Source organism: Erinaceus europaeus, chromosome 9, assembly GCF_950295315.1.
Source record: "Erinaceus europaeus chromosome 9, mEriEur2.1, whole genome shotgun sequence".
Classification (NCBI taxonomy): Eukaryota; Metazoa; Chordata; class Mammalia; order Eulipotyphla; family Erinaceidae; genus Erinaceus; species Erinaceus europaeus.
The window spans coordinates 82,749,120-82,762,833 of record NC_080170.1 but is presented as its reverse complement, the minus strand read 5'-3'; the positions used below and the strand labels follow the sequence as shown (position 1 = coordinate 82,762,833).

General features: G+C 40.8%; 1 protein-coding gene and 1 pseudogene across 1 annotated transcript in view; one reads left to right on the top strand and one right to left on the bottom strand.

Moving 5' to 3' along the window:
- ARHGAP31 (Rho GTPase activating protein 31) overlaps positions 1-13,714 on the top strand; it is a 143,639-nt gene that overhangs the window by 49,007 nt on the left and 80,918 nt on the right. The gene's annotated exons all lie outside the window — the stretch shown is intronic.
- Positions 10,874-13,714, bottom strand: part of LOC103121589 (large ribosomal subunit protein eL31-like) — a 7,752-nt pseudogene continuing 4,911 nt past the window's right edge.

Below are 13,714 nucleotides of genomic sequence, written 5' to 3'. Positions count from 1 at the left end.
TCAAGAGGGTGCTTAGCTAGGACCTCAGAGTCGACAAAATTTCCTTTAGCCCCAGTGTCCCTGCGCTGAGTAACTGAACATTATTTGCACACTGAGTCACATTTCTGCAGCATTCCATGCTGGAGATGAGATAAAAAGTGTAATTTGCATCACTGTGTTTGGAGGGGGAAAAAGATCAAAATCAGCCCTTTAGTCCCTGGTATGTATATATGTTGGCATTTCTGTACAAATATATTCTGAATTTAAGAAAAATTTGAAAGAAAAGAATAAAAGCAGGAGAGGTTAAGAAAAGTGATATTAACTATTTTGAGACTTGAAATAATTTTTAAAAAACACTTTAACTTTTGGAAACACTAATAGAGAGGACCTATGGACTCCAGGTTGAATTTTGATGAATGGGGAGGGAGAGGGAACCATGAAAGATGTGGATGCAATCCTTGGAACCTCTAGTTAATGATCATTAATTCTAGACTGGAAAGAAAATCTTCAAAAGTATTCACAATTTACTGACAAAAGGAAAACAGCTCTAACATACTGTTTCCTCTGGTTTTCAATATGTCTTCATCTAGGCCAACATTTCAAAGAACTTGAGATGTATAAAATATGACTTAATAGGGATAAAAATTTTAAAATGATTATAAGAGAAATGCAGGATTCCGTTAAGGGTTAATTAACTCAGAAGGGACCTCACAGGGTAGCCTTATAAGAATTAAGAGTCATTCATTCCTACTATTACACCAAACAGCACTTCTGTTATTTCTATCTCTCAGTTTTGATGTATTTTCTACAGCCACAAAGAATATGAATCTATCTCTCTTCTGCATGAAGCCCTTCAATCATTTGGAAACAGTTCTGACTTCGCCATGATAATAGCTCCTGCCCTTCTTCCCCAGCTTTTTCCCAGGCTACTATACAAGTGAAGCAGTGATACCCTGTATTTTAAGATGGGTTTCCATAAGCTACACCTAGCTGTCTAGGACAATGTGATTTAACAGGAGCAGAATATACAGGGGATTCTTTTTCTCTTTTTTCTAATATTTATTTATTCCCTTTTGTTGCCCTTGTTGTTTTATTGTTGTAGTTATTATTGTTGTTGTTGATGTCATCATTGTTGGATAGGACAGAGAGAAATGGAGAGAGGAGGGGAGACAGGGAGGGGGAGAGAAAGAGAGACACCTACAGACCTGCTTCACCTCCTGTGAAGCGACTCCCCTGCAGGTAGAGAGCCAGGGGCTTGAACCGGGATCCTTAAGCCAGCCCTTGCTTGCACTTTGTGCCACATGCACTTAACCCGCTGCTACTGCCCAACTTCCCCACACACATTTTCTATCTCTCTCTCTCCCTTTCTTGCCTCCAGGGTTATCACTTGGGCTCAGTGCCTGCACTGTGAATCCACTCCACCTGTGACCATTTTTCAATTTTTTTTTTTTTTTAGATATGATGGAGAGAAATTGAGAGGGAAGGGGAAGATAGAAAGACACCTGCAGACCTGTTTCACTTCCTGTGAAGGGACCTCACCCTGCAGGTGGGGAGCCAAAGGCTCAAACCCTGGTCCTTGCGAGGGTCCTTGAGCTTTATACTATGTACATTTAACCCGGTGCACCACCGTCTGCCATACCCTCCTCTCTCTAGACCTATGCTTCCATTCACAAGGCCTGGGGTGGGTTAACCTTTCAGCAGTCTTGTCTTACTACTCACATTGACTAGTAGTAACAGGCAATTGTCTGGCCTTTGTCCCCAACTTCCTGGCAATGCAAAGCAAAGGTCAAGATGCTTTTAAAGTGACAATGAGGACCTCTGTCTAGTCTCCCCTCTTCTGTGCCAGGTACTATACTTGGAATCTGGCAGATGCTATTTAATTCGGCCCTCATGGCCATCTTCATTTTCCAGGTGAGAGCACTGAGGTTCAGTGAGGACAAATAACATGCCTAAGTTTATAGAGAAATGGTGAGGGCTGGCTTGGAACTGAGCCCGAGTTTGTCAGATTCCAAAGCCCACACTTTTTTCTCTAACACTATGCTGCCTTGATTAAAGATACTGTTTGTTCTATCTGTTGGACACATACTGAACCAACATAACCTAGCTCAGCACTATGATCCGTCAAATAAGGATTGTTTGCTGGAAAGAAAAGATTATCTTTTTTTTTCTTCTTCCTGCTTAAAGGACTCTGGATTTTCATTAGTGTTAATATTCCACTTTGGGTCTATGTAGCAATGTATCTACTTAAACCTTTTGTGATGCTTGATATGCTAAATGCTGTATATTTCTACAAGGAGATAATGTCAGAAACTCCCACTGATACATTGAAGGAGCACATAACGGAACTTTTCTTTAGTATTTGAAGTTGTCCTAACTGTAATACTCTAGATATTGCCATCACATTTAAACCAGCAAAAATTTTTAAAAAATATTTTTCTTCTGATTTTTCCTTTAAACTCTTAAATGTTTGTGTTAGAAAAAACAAAAACAACCATTTCAGTTATGCTACTGTAACAGTGTCCAACTCTGTAATGCTTGTGTACCCTTTTTTTTTTTAATCTTCAGGACAATCACTGTTTTCACCAGCTGTTGAGGAAAATGAGCTCAGACAGGTGGAATGACTTATGTCAAGATTCAGAGTCAGAAAGAAGCAGAACCAGCAGGAGAACCTGGCTCTAACTTCCACACAATTCTTTCTTTTGTTTTGCCAGTGCATCTCTTGAGTAATGGGGTCTTCGGTCATTTAACCTCATTTATGAGAAGTATTTTTTAAATATTTATTTTATTTTAGTGAGAGATGAGAGACAGAGAGGGAGAGGGAGAGGGAGAAAGAGAGAAAGAGAGAAAGAGAAAGACCAGAGCATCGCTTAGCTCTGGCTTATGGTGGTGCCAGGGATTGACTCTGGGACCTCAGAGCCTAAGGCATGAAAGCCCTTTGCATAACCATTATTCTGTCTCCTCAGCCCTATGAAGTATTTTATGAATTGTTCATTTTTTAATTCCCTTTTGTTGCCTTTGTTGTTTTATTGTTGTGGTTATTATTGTTGTTATTGATGTCATTGTTGTTGGATAGGACAGAGAGAAATGGAGAGAGGAGGGGAAGACAGAGAGGGAGAGAGAAAGATAGACACCTGCAGACCTGCTTCACCGCTTTTGGAGCGACTCCCCTGCAGGTGTGGAGCTGGGGGCTCAAACTGGGATCCTTACACCAGTCCTTGTGCTTTGAGAAGTATTTTATGAAGGCTATTTTGTGAAAAGTTAAGTACTCAGGTAAAATTGAAATAAACTACTGACTTTGCTTATTAAACATATCAAATCAACATGAGTACATAATTGCCCCAAAGGTTTAAGTGATACTGCCTACACTCTGGTCCTCGTAACCAGCAGTGTCCTCATTGTCACTGATCAACCCTGACACATATGTGACAATGTGGAGGGTGCAACTGGATAGGCCCTAGACAGTACCTCAGTCCTGTTAAAGATGAGAAAGGGAAGCCAGGCAGTAGTGTACCTGGTTAAGCACACATAGTGTGAAGCACAAGGACCAGCGTATAAGTATCCTGGTTCAAGCCCCTGGCTCCCCACCTGCAGAGGGGGTCACTTTACAAGCAATGTAGCAGGTCTGCAGTTGTCTATCTTTCTCTCCCCCTCTCTGTCTTCCCCTCCTTCAATTTCCCTCTGTCCTATCGTATCCAAAACAACAATAGCAGCAACAACAACAATTGGGGAGGGGGTAAGATAGCTGCCAGGAGCAGTGGATTCATAGTGGAGTCACCTAGCCCCAGCAATAACCGTGGAGGCAGAAAAAAAAAAAAAAAGATGAGAAAGAATGGAGCCAGATGCTGTGGGACACTGATGCCTGGGCACCCCCTTCCATGCATGTGGAGTGAGTTTCAATACCCTTCCTGTGCCTTGATGACCTCCCTTACTGCTGTCCTTTACACCTTATCTCCTGGCACCCCCACACCTCCTGTTTGGCTTGTTGTCTTGGTCCCCTCTCAAGCCCCCACCCTGCCCTTATGGCCTGGTTCCTTGGCAGGATTCCTGCTTGAACAGACACTTGCATGACTGTTGGTTCCCTTGGCTGGACTCCCTAATCCCTGCAAGCACTCTTCCTGGCTTCAGACCCTTAACGGAACCCAGACTCTGCTTCTGGAAGCATCCAAACAGTAGCTCTCAGTTCCCTGGTGAGATGCTCTTGACAAAGGTCTGATTTGCCCATGATTAAGGAGCTTTGTGATCCCCCAGAGTCATAAATTCTGGGTCCTGCCAGCCAGTCACCTGTGGGTGGTAACCATATAATTTGTCATATATGTTGGGGCGCCTTAAACCTGTAGGAGTGTGCTATTAATAATTCCACCCGCGGGATAAAGAATAGGAAAGCTATCGGGAGGGGATGGGATACAGAGTTCTGGTGGTGGGAATTGTGTGGAGTTGTACCCCTCTTATCCTATGGTTCTTGTCAGTGTTTCCTTTTCATAAATAAAAATTATAAAAAATAAAATAAAATAATTCCACTCGCACAGAAGGAATAAACAAGGGCCTTCTCTGAACAGTAGAGAGATATTTGAGGTTGTTGTCAACCTTATTCCTCATTTAAAGCAATTATATTACATACATATTTACTGAAAACTCTCTCAGCCTTAAGTTCCACAATAGGGCACTTTACATGCATGCATTATTAATTTATTTTCTTACAGTAACCCTATAGTGATAATGTTGCCCTCATTTAACAAGGGGAGAAACTGAAGTTCAGGGAGGCTAAGTAATTTGTTTGAAAGTACATCTCATAAGTGGTGGGCCTGACTCCAAGGGCTTTGTTTTTAATCCTCCCTTGGGGTCTTGATCAGTGTAACAATGGAATCAATAAAAATGAAGCCATCAGTGGAGAAAAGATAGAGATAGACCCTAGGTTAAAAAAAAAAGTTATGTTCCTAGGAATACTGTGCATTGATCACTTGGAATTTGAAATGCACTCTCTTAGGGGAAAAAATGTCTAAAATGGTGGTTAGGCTACAACGCCAACCAACAAGTCTTTGCAGACTGTAATTTCATTGTGGTTATTCCTCTCTGCCATACTGAACTGGAATGGGGATTGAAACCATGGGTTTTTATCATAACTTTTTTAGTTATTACTGTGTGACTTGGGGCAAATGTAATTTAATCTCTCAGTCTCAGTGATATAAAGTATTTAATTTTAAAAAACCACAGGAGATTGTGTATATAAACAATAATGTGAATATGACATCATAGAAAACTGACCACCATTTGACATTGTTTGATGGTCAGTCAGGCCTCCAAGAATTCTGTCTCTGACTTTCAAAGTGGAGACAAAAGCTGGGTGGGGTAGGGTAGGGTAATTGACAAGGCCATAGCTGGTCTCAGAACCCAGGAGAAATGTGTCCTCAAGGGGTTCTGGTGGCACCACAAGTGGAGGGAGAGGGGCAGAGGAGAAAAGAGGAGAACATGGCTTATTATACGAGGCTTGGGGACTCAATCAGGAGAAGGAGGGTACATGGTAGGCATACTGCAATGAAGATCTGTACTCTGAGGATGGGGGTGTTGAGCCATGGCTAGAGGGTGGGATAACCTCTCCACAGTAACAACGATAGTTCTCACTGCATTGGGGGGTTGGAAAAAGCATCGGACATATCTGTGGATCACTGGTAATTCATCAGTATAGAGGACACTCTATGTTGGTCAGTCTAGCTCCTGAGAAGTTTATTTTATTTAATTATTATTATTATCATTACTATTATTATTATTATTATTATTGCCTCCAGCATTATTGCTGGGGTTCGGTTCCTGCACTATGAGTCCACTGCTCCTGGCAGCCATTTTTCCCTTTTTGTTGTTCTTGTTGTTGGATAGGACAGAGAGAAATCGAGATAGGAGAGGAAGACAGAGAGCTGGGGAGAAAGATAAACACCTGCAGACCTGCTTCACCACTTGGGAATTGACCCCCCTGCAGGTAGGGAGCCAATGGCTGGAACCCGGATCCCTACACCATCCTTGTAATTTGTGCCATGTGCGCTTAACATGCTGCATTACTGCCCAGCTTTGGTTAATTGAGTTTAGACACAGATTTCTGAGTAAATTGTCTACAGAAGACAAAGACATAAAAAGTTTCATTTCATTTTTTATTTACTTATGTATTTTTGTTGTTGCCAGCTCTTCATCACTCTGAGCAAAATTTTTCTGATAAAGAGAGTGAAAAAAAAAAAGCCACAATACCAGAGCTTTCTCTAGGGCAATGGGGACCAGGCTCAAATGTGGGTTGTGTGCGTGACAAAGCAGGCGCACTATCTGGGTGAGCTATCTTACCTGCCCACAATTCATTTTTAATTATCTCAATTCCTCCCATCCCCAAGTAGAAGAATTATTTCATTTCAGTTTTTTTAATTTAAAATTTCTTTCAAGTTCAAATTCAGCTGTCCTCTGTACATAAGGAGTTAAATGGCCAGGTGGATCCTGGTGTCAACAAGGAGTTATCAGGATACAGTGAAAGAGGTCCACACTCTGTGCCCCAAATCAGGAGTACCTTGTCTCCTGATGAAAATAACAATAAGGCCAACCAGTAGTAGGTCTGCTTTTCTTTTCTTTTTTTTTTTAAGTTTTATTTCTTTATTTATTCCCTTTTTTGCCCTTATTGTTTTATTATTGTTGTTATTGATGTTGTCATTGTTGGATAGGACAGAGAGAAATGGAGAGAGGAGGGGAAGACAGAGAGGGGAAGAGAAAGATAGAGACCTGCAGACCTGCTTCACAGCTTGTGAATCAACTCCCCTGCAGGTGGGGAGTCAGGGGTTCTAACCGGGATCCTTACACTGGTCCTTGTGCTTTGCATCACCTTAACCCACTGCGCTACCACCTGACTCCCAGGTCTGCTTTTCTTAGCTATCTTCGTTGATAATTCTAGAAACACAAGTGATAAAATACCCATACCCCCCCAAATCATTTGCTAAGTTTTCATTTTTGCTGTGTTCATTATTGTTATTGTTGTAAAACATAGATTGTTTGAGATATGATTCCTATACCTTGTAATTCACCTATTTAGGTGCACAATCCCATGACTTTTGACTTAACCACAGAATTCTGTAGCCATCTCCACAATCAATCTTAGAGTATTTTCCTTGCCTTCATAAAGGAAATTTGTACCCATTCACATTCATTTCCCATTCCTCACTTCTCTATTCACTCACTCCTCCAGTCCTAGCCAACCACTAATATACCTTCTAGCTTAATAGATTTGCTTATTCTGAACATTTCATGTGAGTGGAATCACACCATATAAGACTTCTTGAACTTAACAAAATATCTTTGATGTCCATCTATGTATGCTATGGCATGTTATCAAGACATCCTCTTTTGGAAATAAGAATTCTTTTAAAGAGTATTTTATTTGTGTTACTTTAGTGAGAGAGAGAGAGATCAGAGCACTGCTCAGCTCTGGCTAAATGGTGGTCCTGAGGATTGAACCTGAGCCTTGGAGCTTTATTTTGCATAACCATTATGCTATCTTCCCAGCAAGAATGATAATTCTTACTTTACAGAGTTTTGTGACTGAAGATCAGCTCAGAACACATGGATATAACATAACCAGCTTAGTTCTTGGTGTGGGTGTGGGTGTTTCTGCATACAAGCTAACTAAGGTTGCTGTCTCCAGTAAGAATTTAAGTGACTTATTCTGAAGCAGTTTTATTTTTATTTTATTTATATAAAAAGGGAGACATTAACAAAACCATAGGATAAGAGGGGTACAACTCCACACAATTCCCACCACCACATCTCTATATCCCATCCCCTCCCATAATAGCTTTCCCATTCTTTATCCTTCTGGGTGTATGGACCCAAGGTCATTGTTGGATGCAGAAGGTGGAAGGTCTGGCTTCTGTAATTGCTTCCCCGCTGAACATGGGCGTTGACTGGTCGGTCCATACTCCCAGTCTGCCTCTCTCTTTCCCCAGTAGAGTGTGTCTCCAGGGAATTGGGGCTCCAGGACATATTGGTGGGGTCATCTGTCCAAGGAAGTCTGGTCGGCATCATGCTGGCATCTGGAACCTGGTGGCTGAAAAGAGTTAACATACAAAGCCAAACAAATTGCTGAACAATTATGGACCTAAAGGCTGGAATAGTGCAGATGAAGTGTCTGGGGATACTCACTGCAGACTGTTGTGTGTTGTTAAAATTCGGAGGCTCTAGCTGGCCGGGCTAGCTTCATGGGCGGGTAACAGAGACGACCAGAGACATATGGCTGGGCCGGGAAGCTGTATTTCTTTATTCAAGAACAACGATTTATAAACTAAGACAAACTAATCACCAAACAGAACTCTCCTGCCTCCTTCCCCCGCAGCGGCGCCAACCACTCTCTAACTCTGAAACTCTGGAACTCTCTTGGGGTTCCTTGGGGCGGGGACAAGCGGGCCCGCGAAACTAGCAGGACTGAACCAATTTTCTTGGCAGGGGGAGAGCATACAACAGTTGTGTATTTTTGCTTTCAGGTATATATTTTGCTCTAGTTTATGGAAACATGTGAACATATGCTCTATCTCAGGGGACCTGGTCTATATCTAGGTTTTGGGACTTTGTTAGGAAGTGAACCACCTGGAATGGAATTAGAGAATACTATGAAAGGAAAGGTATCCCCCAAGTAATGAAGTTGAAGGGGTGTCATTCCACACCTGAAGTCTCTGGATACAATCTGTAGTGAAGCATGCTGAGGTGGCACTTGTTGCATATTAGGTTGTGATCAGCAGATGCGATATAATTTGATATGAATTTAGAGAAGCATGCAGGAAAGTGTGTCCCACCTAAGGTTCCAGGACTGGGTGAAATATAGGCTCTATAGTGGAAATGTGAGGTTCCTGCTGTCTTAGGGTTCAAGAAGATAATGGATAGTTATTGTTATCATCACATTATTTGGTAATTGGGTTAACTTTGAAAAGTCCCCTTTGTTAGGATTTTCTGTATAATACCCAACATCTTGTTTATAGCTGTGAGCAGTTTTATTTTATGTTGATCATGTGGCCAAAATTATCTGAGACAAATCGGAATTTACTATTTTGCCTTTTGTTCCTCTTTATTTATTTATTTAAAAAAGGAGACATTAACAGAACCATAGGATAGGAGGGGTACAACTCTACACAATTCTCACCACCAGATCTCTGTATCCCATCCCCTCTCATGATAGCTTTCCCATTCTTTATCCCTCTGGGGGTATGGACCCAAGATTATTGTGGGTTGCAGAAGGTGGAAGGTCTGGCTTCTGTAATTGCTTCCCCGCTAAACATGGGCGTTGACTGGTCGGTCCATACTCCCAGTCTGCCTCTCTCTTTCCCCAGTAGAGTGTGTCTCTGGGGAAGCAGACCTCCAGGATACATTGGTGGGGTCGTCTGTCCAAGGAAGTCTGGTCGGCATCATGCTGGCATCTGAAACCTGGTGGCTGAAAAGAGTTAACGTACAAAGCCAAACAAACTGTTGAATAGCTTTTGTTCCTCTTAAGTAAACCAATGCTGTCCAAGCATATATCATGATTTAAATTTTTTAAAAATCCATCTTTGTCTGGTCTTGGTATCATGTAGTGCTGGCTTTGTCACTTAAGTTTGGACTGTTCCTTCCTATTCTAGTTTTTGGAATGGTTCAAGAAGGATTGGTATTGTTGAATTGTATGTTGAATGTTTGATAGAATTAAACAGTGAAGCCTCTGGTCTTTTATTTGTTGGAAAATTCTTTATTACTAGTTCAGTCTCCTTACTAGTAATCGGTCTATTGTGATTTTCAGTTTCTTCAGGATTCAGACTTGGTTGGTGCTGTGTTTCTAGGGGGTTGTCTGTACACACTATGAACTTTTATGTAATATGTCGATAATATCTCAGTAAAGATGAAAATTACAGAAGATGTAGACCTAATACAAGATTGTTACAAAAGTCCCTGACATTATGTAGTAATGAGAATTATGTGTGTGACATTCCTATGACTTCTCAGGTACTCTCAGATGTCTTATCACTTTCTCTCTTTTTAATTTTTTAAATTTCTTTATTGGAGGATTAATGTTTTACAGTTTACAGTAAATACAATAATTCGTACATGCATAACATTTCTGTTTTCCACACAGCAATACAATCCCCACTAGGTCCTCTGCCATCCTTTTCCAGGACCTGAACTCTCCCCCGCACCCATTCCAGAGTCTTTTACTTTGATGCAATACACCAAGTTCTATCACTTTTTTTTTCTTGCCTCCAGGGTTATTGCTGGGGCTCCATGCCTGCACCATGAATCTACAGCTCCTGGAGGCTATTTTTTCCCTTGTGTTGCCCTTGTTGTTTTATCGTTGTTGTGGTTATTGTTGTTATTGATGTCATTCTTGTTGGATAGGACAGAGAGAAATGGAGAGAGGAAGGGAAGACAGAGGGGGAGAGAAAGATAAACTCCTGCTGACCTGCTTCACCGCTTGTGAAGCGACTCCCCTTCCTGTGGGGAGCAGGTGGCTCAAACCGAGATCCTTCCGCAGGTCCCTGTGCTTTGCGCCATGTTCTCTTACCCCGCTGCGTTACCGCCCAAACCTGATCCTATCACTTTTTAACACCATTTCTTGGTACTTAGAGAATGTTGATCTAAGCCATTATCAGACCACACGTCACAGTTTTGGACCCAACCTGGTCCCCACAGATTTTTTTTTTTCTGAAGATGGTGATTATTTTTTACTTTTTCTCATAAAAAAAAAATCAAAGTAAATTGTCAAAATAAATTCCCTCTGTGTTTCACAGTCATGTCCTATTACTGTATGTATACGTAAGAGAATATGTGGTATGGTCGTTTGTGCCTTGAGAAAGAAATTCTATTGCGGTCCTGGAGATGACACAGTAGACTAGGTGCTGAACTTTCAAGCATGAGGTCCTGGGTTTGATCCCTGGCAGCACATGTACCAGAGTGATGTCTGGTTTGTTCTCTCTCTCTCCTCCTAATAAATACTAATAAATTATTTTAATAAAATATTAAAAAGAGAAAGCAGTTCTGTGCTAGGACAGCAAGTTCTAGGGTTTTTCTGTTAATAAGTCCTACATCATTGTCCAGTTCTAGCAGTGCTCTGCTAAAAACAGACTGAGATCATTCATGTGTTAAAAAAAAATAAAAAAGCACACCAAGAAAAATGAATACCAAATGTGTACATCAACATCAAACAAAAAACTAAATTTCTCAATGGAATACTTAGAGCTATGCAGACACCATTGACTACTGCTATTTTACATAAAATTGAAGGTCAGAACATGTTTCAGTAAAGTTCTTTAAAAGGCAGAGACCTTCCAGAGGCTATGATTTGAGACTCCCACAAGGATAATTTCCCAGAAAGTCAGCTGAATCCTGAATTACACTGAGAATCTGTTCTCTCAAAACACTGTAATGAATGCAAATATGAGTAGGAGCACTGAAGTCTATGAAACTTGGGGTCTATAACCAAAACATTTTTATTTTAACTCAAATGTGCTAAATATTGTAATGAAACTAGGAGCCTTCAAATATTTAATAGCATATTGTACTCTGATGAATTTTCAGAACTGAAAACATACAGACATATTAGTCATTATCCTAATGCCCACTGTCAGGTGAATCTACATAGGTAAGCATAGCTCCTCTGGTCTAGATAAATTCACATATGCATTCAATCACACGTGTTCACTCAGGAGATGGTTACTGAGAACCTAGTAGAAGTCTAAGTATATTCTGAAAGAAAAACAGAGCTGTACATTGGTCATAGTCTGATTCCACATCAGAGAGACTCAACTTAAATACTGACTCTACCACTTGCAAACTGATGTCCCACAAGGAAGTAAACTTTTCTCTATCCTGGATTTTTATCTATAGAATATTAGTTGTACTTGACTTGCAGGGTGTTTAGCCTGAATGTAGTGGTATAGGTGAGATGTTTAGCTCACTGCCTCATACACAATAAATATTCCTGGCGAGGAGGGGGATCAGAATATTAGTTGTACTTGACTTGCAGGGTGTTTAGCCTAGATAGAATATTAGTTGTACTTGACTTGCAGGGTGTTTAGCCTGAATGTAGTGGTATAGGTGAGATGTTTAGCTCACTGCCTCATACACAATAAATGTTCCTGGGGGAGGAGGGGGATCAGCAGAGACAAGCAGTCTTCCAAACATTCACACTCCCTATACTCAGAGATACCTGACATCTTGCTTTCTCCTCTTCCAAAACTAAGCTACAAAGATGTCCCACCCATGCACACACTCTTGCGATCCAAAATATATGTGGTAACCAAGGAGGAAGACCACTAGAAAGTAGGTAGGATTAAAGGACAAGCCCATGGGAAGAGAAACTCTTAACAAGAGACTTGTTCCTTGCTCCCTATTTTCTCCTAGGTCCAGATGGGGAAAAACTTTCCTATATTTCTACAAGGAGCAAAACCCACCTTCAGGTGCCTCTGTCCTGATGGGGACTGCAGCTCCCTGATATGTCTACAGCTGTTGCTGCCCTACTCCTTTCTCAGTTCCTCCTCTTGTTGGATTGAGCTAAACTGTGAGAAGGGTCAGGGAGAGGCTTGGGGTTTGCCTGTTTGGCAAATAGAAGTCAGGCAAGGTCTGTGGTTATGAGTCTGAGGTATAAAATGGAGAGTGTGGTGCAGGAGGCAGCAAAGAGTAGGAGATGGATTCAAAAACAAAGTGGTCATGTTTAGCAAATAAAAACACAGGATGTCAAGTAAATTTGAAGTTGAGTAAATGGCAAATCATGTTTTTTTTAAGCATGTCTTGCATGCAATCTTGAAGGAATGCTTATACTAAAAAGTATTCATTGTTTATCTGAAATTCATAATTAATTGAGTGTTCAATACTTTCTCTGGCAATCCTACTTGGAAAGGGAATTAGGAGATAGTCTCCATTCTTCTGTGCTGTTGTCTGAGACCAGATAAGATCCAGCACATCTGGAAACTCCACTAACCTGCTGTTCCACAAGGATGCCCCAGATAGACAACACATCAGTCATTATCCTAACACAACTCAATCCCTTTGAGTAGACATGGAGGCAGAATCTTCATATGCAGGGTAAGGTGCAGGGTATACAAGGAGAGAGAAGTCAGTCTCAAACATAAGGACCCTCTTATTACAGAGGGTCAAAGTCCAGTAGAAAAACAGTTACCACAAATAAAATAATAGCGACAACTGTTAATCCCAGTTACCTAAAGAGACAGGTTTTCTGACAAGCTCCAATCTACAACAAACGAAACTGAACTTTATAACTGTATAACTTTGGTCAAATTGGGAAACATTTTAAGCTGCAGAATGATGAATTGGAACTTATCTGACAAGGTGACTATGGCATCAATTTGCAGGAGGCATTCCAAGTCTCACAGGCAGAGAGGGACATTGAGGAGATTGTGGATAGGTACTTAGGCATAATTGTTCCAAAACCTATCCCTTTATCCAGGAATAACCAGCAGAAGAGGATAATTTATTATTTTTAAATAGTTTTATTATTTGTTATTAATAGTTTGTTACAGGATTATTAGATTATACACCACACCCACACCAAAGTTCTGTATACTCACTCTCCAACCTCCCAAAATAATCATGAAAGTTCTCACAAGTCTTATGAACATTTTGCTTGCTTCTGTTTTGTTTGGATTTTTTTTTTTTGACAAGTTCATGTAAATCAGATCTTTATATTTCACATATGAGTGAAACCATCTGGTAGTTGTCATTCATCTCTTTACTTGTTTTG